The sequence below is a fragment of the Arachis ipaensis genome, chromosome B2, assembly GCF_059453495.1.
Source record: "Arachis ipaensis isolate K30076 ecotype BB chromosome B2, ASM5945349v1, whole genome shotgun sequence".
Classification (NCBI taxonomy): Eukaryota; Viridiplantae; Streptophyta; class Magnoliopsida; order Fabales; family Fabaceae; genus Arachis; species Arachis ipaensis.
Genome location: NC_142437.1, coordinates 44,873,002 through 44,883,225, shown reverse-complemented (window position 1 = coordinate 44,883,225; position 10,224 = coordinate 44,873,002). Strand labels below are relative to the sequence as shown.

General features: G+C 40.0%; 2 non-coding genes across 2 annotated transcripts; one reads left to right on the top strand and one right to left on the bottom strand.

Annotated features, from left to right (window-relative positions):
• Positions 1–533: 533 nt before the first annotated feature.
• On the bottom strand, positions 534–640 carry LOC148573813 (small nucleolar RNA R71). The gene has a single exon (XR_015905769.1). It is a non-coding gene; the product is annotated as a small nucleolar RNA R71 (small nucleolar RNA).
• Positions 641–8,075: 7,435 nt separating this feature from the next.
• LOC148573812 (small nucleolar RNA R71) lies at positions 8,076–8,183 on the top strand. Its single transcript, XR_015905678.1, has one exon. It is a non-coding gene; the product is annotated as a small nucleolar RNA R71 (small nucleolar RNA).
• Positions 8,184–10,224: the final 2,041 nt, after the last annotated feature.

Genomic DNA, 10,224 nt, shown 5'->3' with positions numbered 1-10,224 from the left:
TAAGGAGGGAGGCAAGAGAAAAACGTGTAGTTGGTGCTGAAGAAGAGGAGGAACACTTTGAGGAATACTTTGAACCAAACATGGAAGAAAACATGGAAAACCATCACGAAGAAGAGGCTCACAACCATGGCGGAAGAGGTCGAGCAAATCATGCTGGGGAGGATAGAAGAGTTTTAGGCTCTTACATCAATCCAAACCCAGGAAACTGTGGAAGTAGTATTCAAAAGCCAACCATCCATGCCAACAATTTTGAACTAAAACCACAGCTCATCACCCTTGTTCAGAACAACTGTTCGTTCGGAGGAAGTGTCCAAGAGGACCCCAATCAACATCTAACCACCTTCCTGAGAATATGTGACACAGTGAAGTCTAATGGTGTTCACCCTAACGCCTATAGACTGCCCTTATTTCCATTCTCACTCAAGGATAAGGCAGCCAAGTGGTTGCAGTCTTTCCCAAGGGAGAGCTTGACAACTTGGAAAGATGTGGTGAACAAATTCTTAGCAAGATTTTACCCTCCTCAACAAATCAATAGACTGAGAGCTGAGGTCCAAACTTTCAGGCAACAAGATGGTGAGACTCTATATGAAGCATGGGAGAGGTTTAAAGACCTAACAAGGAGATGCCCACCAGATATGTTCAATGAATGGGTACAGCTGCACATTTTCTATGAAGGACTCTCTTATGAGTCAAAGAAAGTCGTAGACCATTCATCCGGAGGATCTTTGAACAAGAAGAAGACCATTGAGGAGGCCATAGATGTCATTGAAACAGTAGCAGAGAACGACTATTTCTATGCTTCCGAAAGAGGGAACACAAGAGGTGTAATGGAGCTAAACAGTGTAGATGCTCTGCTGGCCCAAAACAAGCTCATTACCCAGTAGCTGGCTGACCTCACCAAGAAGATGGAGAGGAACCAAGTAGCAGCAATCTCCACTTCATCAACAACCTAAGAAGGAGTGAATGAAGAAGTAGAGGGTAGTTAGGAGCAAGCCAACTACATTGGGAATTCACCTAGGCAAAACCATGATCCTTACTCCAAGACCTACAACCCTGGATGGAGAAATCACCCAAACTTTGGGTGGGGAAATCAACAAGACCAAAGCCTTGATCAAAGATGCCCAAATCCAAACAATGTAGCCCACCAACACTTCACATCTAGACCATATCAACACCCCCATAACAACACCTCTTCACATTCATATCAAGGCCAGAATAACCCTCCTCAGCCTAACTTATCATCATTTGATGAAAGAATCTCAAGGATTGAGAATCTACTTGAAGGCATAAGCAAGGAGATTCAAGACAACAAGGTGTTCAAGGAGGAAGTGGGAGCCAGTTTCAAAAACCAGGAAGACACAATCAAGAGGTTGAAATCTCAAATGGGGTATCTCTCTGGTGCACGAAATTGTGATCTCCAGGCTCGAACAAATCCTGGTAATGGCTTCAAAGCTTGGTGCTCTGATCTTAATTCATAATCGTCACAACTTCGATACAACTAACCAGCAAGTGCACTGGGTCGTCCAAGTAATACCTTACGTGAGTAAGGGTCGAATCCCACGGAGATTGTTGGTATGAAGCAAGCTATGGTCACCTTGTAAATCTCAGTCAGGCAGATATAAAGTGATAATGGAGTTTTCGAAATTTAATAATAGAATAGGGATAGAGATACTTATGTAATTCATTGGTGAGAATTTCAGATAAGCGAATGGAGATGCTTTTCGTTCCTCTGAACCCCTGCTTTCCTGCTATCTTCATCCAATCAGTCTTACTCCTTTCCATGGCTGGCTTTATGTGATACATCACCACTGTCAATGGCTACTTTCGGTCATCTCACGGGAAAATGATCCAATTCCCTGTCACGGCACGGCTAATCGTCTGGAGGCATCACCCTTGTCAATGGCTTCATCTTATCCTCTCAGTGAATAATATGCTCACGCACCCTGTCACGGCACGGCTGTTCATCTGTCGGTTCTCGATCATGCTGGAATAGGATTTACTATCCTTTTGCGTCTGTCACTAACGCCCTGCAATCGCGAGTTAGGAGCTCGTCACAGTGATTCAATCATTGAATCCTACTTGGAATACCACAGACAAGGTTTAGACCTTCCGGATTCTCTTGAATGCCGCCATCATTCTAGCTTACGCCACGAAGATTCTGGTTAGGAGATCTAAGAGATATTCATTCTAGCTTGATTTCATGTAGAACGGAAGTGTTCGTCAGACACGCGTTCATAAGGAAGAAGGATGATGAGCGTCACACATAATCATCACCTTCATCACGTTCTTGGGTGCGAATGGATATCTTAGAAGCGAAATAAGAAGAATTGAATAGAAAACAGTAGTACTTTGCATTAATCTTTGAGGAACAGCAGAGCTCCACACCTTAATCTATGGAGTGTAGAAACTCTACCGTTGAAAATACATAAGTGAAAGGTCCAGGCATGGCCGAGATGGCCAGCCCCCTAAAACGTGATCAAAGGATCATAAGGTAATCCAAAGATGCCTAATACAATAGTAAAAGGTCCTATTTATAATAAACTAGTCACTAGGGTTTACATGAGTAAGTAATTGATGCATAAATCCACTTCCGGGGCCCACATGGTGTGTGTTTGGGCTGAGCCTGAGTGTAGCACGTACAGAGGCCATTTGTGGAGTTGAACACCACTTTCTGTGCCAGTTTGGGCGTTCAACTCTGGTTTTGGATCCTTTTCTGGCGCTGGACGCCAGATTTGGGCAGAAGGCTGGCGTTGAACGCCAGTTTACGTCGTCAATTCTTGGCCAAAATATGGACTATTATATATTGCTGGAAAGCCCTGGATGTCTACTTTCCAACGCAATTGGAAGCGCGCAATTTCGAGTTCTGTAGCTCCAGAAAATCCACTTTGAGTGCAGGGAGGTCAGAATCCAACAGCATCAGCAGTCCTTTTTCAACCTCTGAATCTGATTTCTGCTCAAGTCCCTCAATTTCAGCCAGAAAATACCTGAAATCACAGAAAAACACACAAACTCATAGTAAAGTCCAGAAATGTGAATTTAACATAAAAACTAATGAAAACATCCCTAAAAGTAACTAGATCCTACTAAAAACATACTAAAAACAATGTCAAAAAGCGTATAAATTATCCGCTCATCACAACACCAAACTTAAATTGTTGCTTCTCCCCAAGCAACTGAAAATCAAATAGGATAAAAAGAAGAGAATATACTATAAATTCCAAACTATCAATGAAACAGAGCTTTAATCATATGAGCGGGACTTATAGCTTTTTGCCTCTTGAATAGTTTTGGCATCTCACTTTCTCCATTGAAGTTTAGAATGATTGGCATCTATAGGAACTTCAGATTTTGAATAATGTTATTGACTCTCCTAGTATAGTATGATGATTCTTGAACACAGCTTTTTTTTATGAGTCTTGGCCGTGGCCCTAAGCACTTTGTTTTCCAGTATTACCACCGGATACATAAATGCCACAGACACATAATTGGGTGAACCTTTTCAGATTGTGACTCAGCTTTGCTAAAGTCCCCAATTAGAGGTGTCCAGGGTTCTTAAGCACACTCTTTTTTTTTTTTTGCTTTGGACCTTGACTTTAACCGCTCAGTCTCAAGTTTTCACTTGACACCTACACGCCACAAGCACATGGTTAGGGACAGCTTGGTTTAGCCGCTTAGACCAGGATTTTATTCCTTTAGGCCCTCCTATCCCCTGATGCTCAAAGCCTTGGGATCCTTTTTATTTGCCCTTGCCTTTTGGTTTTAAGGGTTATTGGCTTTTTCTGCTTGCTTTTTCTTTTTCTTTCTATATTTTTTTTTCGCCTATTTTTTTCTCTTTCTTTTTTTTTTTTTTCTGCAAGCTTTGTTTTTTTTTTTGCTACTTTTTCTTGCTTCAAGAATCATTTTTATGATTTTTCAGATTATCAAATAACATGTCTCCTAGTCATCATTCTTTCAAGAGCCAACATATTTAACATTCTTAAACAACAACTTCAAAAGACATATGCACTGTTCAAGCATACATTCAGAAAACAAGAAGCATTGTCACCACATCAATATAATTAAGTTAAGTTCAAGGATAACTTCGAAACTCATGTACTTCTTGTTCTTTTGAATTAAAACAGTTTTTATTTAAGAGAGGTGATGGATTCATAGAACATTCATAACTTTAAGACATAGTTACTACTACTAATGATCATGTAATGAAGACACAAACATAGATAAGCACATAACATAGAAAACGAAAAACAGAGAAAGCAAGAACAAGGAATGAGTCCACCTTAGTGATGGTGGCGTTTCCTCCTTGAGGAACCTATGATGTCCTTGAGCTCTTCTATGTCTCTTCCTTGTCTTTGTTGCTCCTCCCTCATTGCTTTTTGATCTTCTTTTATTTCATGAAGCATGATGGAGTGCTCTTGATGTTCCACCCTTAGTTGTCCCATATTGGAACTCAATTCTTCTAGGGAGGTGTTGATGTGCTCCCAATAGTGTTGTGGAGGAAAGTGCATTTGAGGCATTTCCGGAATCTCATGGTGATGAGCTTCTTGCGCCTCTTGAGCTCCATGACTGGGCTCTCTTGCTTGCTCCATCTTTTTCTTAGTGATGGGCTTTTCCTCTTTAATGAGGATATCTCCCTCTATGTCAACCCCAGCTGAATTGCATAGGTGGCAAATGAGGTGAGGAAAGGCTAACCTTGCCATGGTGGAGGACTTGTCAGCCACCTTGTAGAGTTCTTGAGGTATAATCTCATGAACTTCCACCTCTTCTCCAATCATGATGCTATGGATCATGATGGCCCGGTCTATAGTAACTTCAGACCGGTTGCTAGTGGGAATGATTGAGCATTGAATAAACTCCAACCATCCTCTAGCTACAGGCTTGAGGTCCAATCTTCTTAGTTGAACCGGCTTGCCTTTGGAGTCAATCTTCCATTGAGCTCCTTCTACACATATGTCCATAAGGACTTGGTCCAACCTTTGATCAAAGTTGACTCTCCTTGTGTAGGGGCGTGCGTTCTCTTCCATGTATGGCAAGTTGAACGCCAACCTCACATTTTCCGGACTAAAATCCAAGTATTTCCCCCGAACCATTGTAACATAGTTCTTTGGATCCGGGTTCTTACTTTGATCATGGTTCTTGGTGATCCATGCATTGGCATAGAACTCTTGAACCATTAAGATGCCGACTTGTTGGATGGGGTTTGTTAGAACTTCCCAACCTCTTCTTTGAATTTCATGTCGGATCTCCGGATACTCATTTCTTTTGAGTTTAAAAGGGACCTCAGGGATCACCTTCTTCTTGGCCACAACATCATAGAAGTGGTCTTGATGGGCTTTGGAGATGAACCTTTCCATCTCCCATGACTCGGATGTGGAAGCTTTTATCTTCCCTTTCCCTCTTCTAGAGGATTCTCCGGTCTTAGGTGCCATCAATGGTAATGGAAAAACAAAAAAGCTATGCTTTTACCACACCAAACTTAGAATATTGCTCGCCCTCGAGCAATAAACAAAAGAATAGAAGAAGAAGAAGAAGAAGAAGAAATATGGAGAGGGAGAGGGAGATGTGGTTTCGGCCAAGAGGAGTGTAGAGGGGTGTGTTGTGTGAATTTGGTGAAGAATGGAGGTCTTTATATAGGGAAGGGAGGGGGGTATTGGTTCGGCCATATGGGTGGATTTGGGTGGGAAATTGGTTTTGAATTTTGAAGGTAGGTGGAGTTTATGAGGTAGGTTTATGGGGAAGAGTGGATGGATGTGAGTGGTGAAGGTTTAGTGGGGAAGAGAGATTGAGGTGATTGGTGAAGGGTTTTTGGGAAGAGTGTTTATGGGGTTGTGTAAAAGAGAGTGGTGAGAAGAGGTGAGTGGAGGTAGGTGGGGATCCTGTGGGGTCCACAGATCCTGAGATGATCCTGTGGGATCCACAGATCCTGAGTGGATCCTGTGGGGTCCACAGATCCTGAGGTGTCAAGGCATTTACATCCCTGCACCAATTTAGGCATGCAAAATGCCCTTGCACACAACTCTGGGCGTTCAGCGCCAGGTTGGTGCCCATTTTGGGCGTTCAACGCCCATTTGCTGCCATTTCTGGCGTTGAACGCCAGAACCATGCTTGTTCTGGGCGTTCAGCGCCAGAATGCTCCCATTCTGGGCGTTCAGCGCCAGAACTATGCTCTGTTCTGGCGTTTGAACGCCAGACAGATGCTCCTCCAGGGTGTGATTTTTCTTCTGCTGTTTTTGATTCCGTTTTTGATTTTTTTGTTTATTTTGTGACTCCACATGATCATGAACCTAAGAAAACATGAAAAACAATAAAAATAAGAATTAGATAAACATTGGGTTGCCTCCCAACAAGTGCTTCTTTAATGTCAATAGCTTGACAGTGGGCTCTCATGGAGCCTCAGAGATGTGCAGAGCTTTGTTAAGACTCTCCAACACCAAACTTAGAGTTTGGATATGGGAGTTCAACACCAAACTTAGAGTTTGGTTGTGGCCTTCCAACACCAAACTTAGAGTTTGACTGTGGGGGCTCTGGTTGACTCTGCTTGGAGAGAAGCTTTTCTTGCTTCCTCTCCATGGTTGCAGAGGGAGATCCTTGAGTTTTGAATACAAGGGAGTTCTCATTCCATTGAAGGACTATTTCACCTCTGTCAACATCAATCACAGCTCTTGCTGTGGCCAGGAAAGGTCTTCCTAGGATGATGGATTCATCCTCTTCCTTTCCAGTATCCAGGACTATGAAATCAGTAGGTATGTAAAGGCCCTCAACCTTTACTAATACATTTTCTACTTGTCCATAAGCCTGTTTTCTTGAGCTGTCTGCCATCTCTAGTGAGATTTTAGCAGCTTGCACCCCATAGATTCCCAGTTTCTCTATTACAGAGAGGGGCATGAGGTTTATACCTGAACCAAGGTCACACAGAGCTTTAAAGATCATGGTGCCTATGGTACAAGGTAATATGAACTTTCTAGGATCCTGTCTCTTCTGAGGAAATGCCAGTTGGTCCAGATCACTTAGTTCATTGATGAACAAGGGAGGTTCAACTTCCCAAGCATCAATGCCAAATAGTTTGGCATTCAGCTTCATGATTGCACCAAGAAACTTGGCAGTTTGCTCTTCAGTAACATCCTCATTCTCTTCAGAAGAGGAATACTCATCAGAGCTCATGAAGGGCATAAGGAGGTTCAATGGAATCTCTATGGTCTCTAGATGAGCCTCAGAGTCCTTTGGTTCCTCAGAGGGAAGCTCCTTATTGACCACTGGACGTCCCAGGAGGTCTTCCTCCTTGGGATTCACGTCCTCTCCTCTCCTCACAGGTTCGGCCATGGCGCTTATGTCAATGGCCTTGCACTCTCCTTTTGGGTTCTCTTCTGTATTGCTTGGGAGAGTACTAGGAGGGATTTCAGTGATCCTTTTACTCAGCTGGCCCACTTGTGCTTCCAGATTTCTAATGGAAGACCTTGTTTCATTCATGAAACTTACACTGGCCTTAGATAGATCAGAGACTAGATTTGTTAAGTTAGAAGCATTTTGCTCAGAGTTCTCTGTCTGTTGCTGAGTTGATGATGGAAAAGGCTTGCTATTGCTAAACCTGTTTCTTCCACCATTGTTAAAGCCTTGTTGAGGCTTTTGATCCTTCCATGAGAAATTTGGATGATTTCTCCATGTTGAGTTATAGGTGTTTCCATAAGGTTCACCTAAGTAATTTACCTCTGCTATTGCAGGGTTCTCAGGATCATAGGCTTCTTCTTCAGAAGATGCCTCTTGAGTACTGTTGGATGCAGCTTGCATTCCATGCAGACTCTGAGAAATCATATTGACTTGCTGAGTCAATATTTTATTCTGAGCCAATATGGCATTCAGAGTATCAACCTCAAGAACTCCCTTCTTCATAGGCGTCCCATTACTTACAGGATTCCTTTCAGAAGTGTACATGAACTGGTTATTAGCAACCATGTCAATGAGTTCTTGAGCTTCTGCAGGCGTTTTCTTTAGGTGAATGGATCCACCTGCAGAAGTGTCCAGTGACATTTTTGATAGCTCAGATAAACCATCATAGAATATATCCAGGATGTCCATTCTGAAAGCATGTCAGAAGGACACTTTTTGGTCAACTGTTTGTATCTTTCCCAAGCTTCATAGAGGGATTCACCTTCTTTCTGTCTGAAGGTTTGAACATCAGCTCTAAGCTTGCTCAGCTTTTGAGGAGGAAAGTACTTGGCTAAGAAAGCTGTGACCAGCTTATCCCAAGAGTTCAGGCTGTCTTTGGGTTGAGAATCTAACCATAATCTAGCTCTGTCTCTTACAGCAAAAGGGAAAAGCATGAGCCTGTAGACTTCAGGATCTACTCCATTAGTCTTAACAGTATCACATATCTGCAAGAATTCAGTTAAGAACTGAAAAGGATCTTCAGATGGAAGTCCATGAAACTTGCAGTTCTGCTGCATCAGAGAAACTAATTGAGGTTTCAGCTCAAAGTTGTTTGCTCCAATGGCAGGAATGGAGATGCTTCTTCCATGTAAATTGGAATTAGGTGCAGTAAAGTCACCAAGCATTCTCCTTGCATTGTTGTTGGGTTCGGCTGCCATTTCCTTTACTTGTTCGAAATTTTCACTCAAGTTGTCTCTGGATTGTTGTAATTTAGCTTCTCTTAATTTTCTCTTCAGAGTCCTTTCGGGTTCTGGATCAGCTTCAACAAGAATGCCTTTTTCTCTGTCCCTGCTCATAAGAAAGAGAAGAGAACAAGAAAAGAAGAGGAAGCCTCTATGTCACAGTAAAGAGGTTCCTTATTGTTAGTAGAAGAAAAGAAGAAGAAATTCGAACACAGATAGAAGAGGGGGTTCGAATTTGGTGATGTTGTGAGGAAGAGATGTTAGTAAATAAATAAAATAAGATGAGAGAGAATGAGGGAATTTTCGAAAATTAATTTTGAAAAGGAGTTAGTGATTTTTGAAAATAGTTTTTGAAAAATGTTAGTGATTTTCGAAAATTCAAATTTAAAAATTAAAATAATTAATAAATTAAAAAGAAATTTTGAAAAAGGGGGAAGATATTTTCGAAAATGAGAGAGAGAGAGTTAGTTAGGTGGTTTTGAAAAAGATAAGAAACAAACAAAAAGTTAGTTAGTTAGTTGAAACAAATTTTGAAAAGATAAGAAGTTAGGAAGTTAGAAAAGATAAATTGAAAAGATATTTTTGAAAAAGATAAGATAAGAAGATATTTTTGAAAAGATATGATTGAAGTTAGTTTTGAAAAAGATTTGATTTTTAAAATCACAATTAATGACTTGATCTATAAGAAATCACAAGATATGATTCTAGAACTTAAAGTTTGAATCTTTCTTAACAAGCAAGTAACAAACTTCAAATTTTTGAATCAAAACATTAATTGTTTATGTTATTTTCGAAATATTGGTATAAAAATAAGAAAAAGATTTTTGAAAAATATTTTTGAAATTTTCGAAAATAACCAAAAAATTTTGAAAAAGATTTGATTTTTGAGAAAGATTTTGAAAAAGATAAGATTTTCAAATTGAAAATTTGATTTGACTCATGAAAGCAACTTGATTTTAAAAAATTTTGAAAAAGTCAACTCAAATTTTCGAATTTGATGAGAGAAAAAGGGAAAGATATTTTTTTTTTATTTTTGAAATTTTTATGAAAAACATGAAAAATATGCAATGCATGAAATTTTTAGATCAAAACAATGAATGCATGCAAGAATGCTATGAATATCAAGATGAACACCAAGAACACTTTGAATGTCATGATGAACATCAAGAACATATTTTTGAAAAAATTTTAATGCAAAGAAAACGTGCAAGACACCAAACTTAGAATTCTTTAATGCTTAGACACTAAGAATTCAAGAATGCATATGATAAACATTAAAAGACACAAAACAAAAAATCATCAAGATCAAACAAGAAGACTTACCAAGAACAACTTGAAGATCATGAAGAACACTTATGAATGCATGATATTTTCGAAAAATGCAAGATGCATATGCAAGTGACACCAAACTTATGATATGACTCAAGACTCAAACAAGAAACACAAAATATTTTTTATTTTTATGATTTTCTGATTTTTTTTGGATTTTTATTTTATATTTTTCGAAAATTAAAAGAAAAAGAAAAATAAGGATTCCAAAATTTTTAATATGAATTCCAGGAATCTTGCATTCTTAGTCTAAAGCTTCAGTCCAGGAATTAGACATGGCTCACTAGCCAGC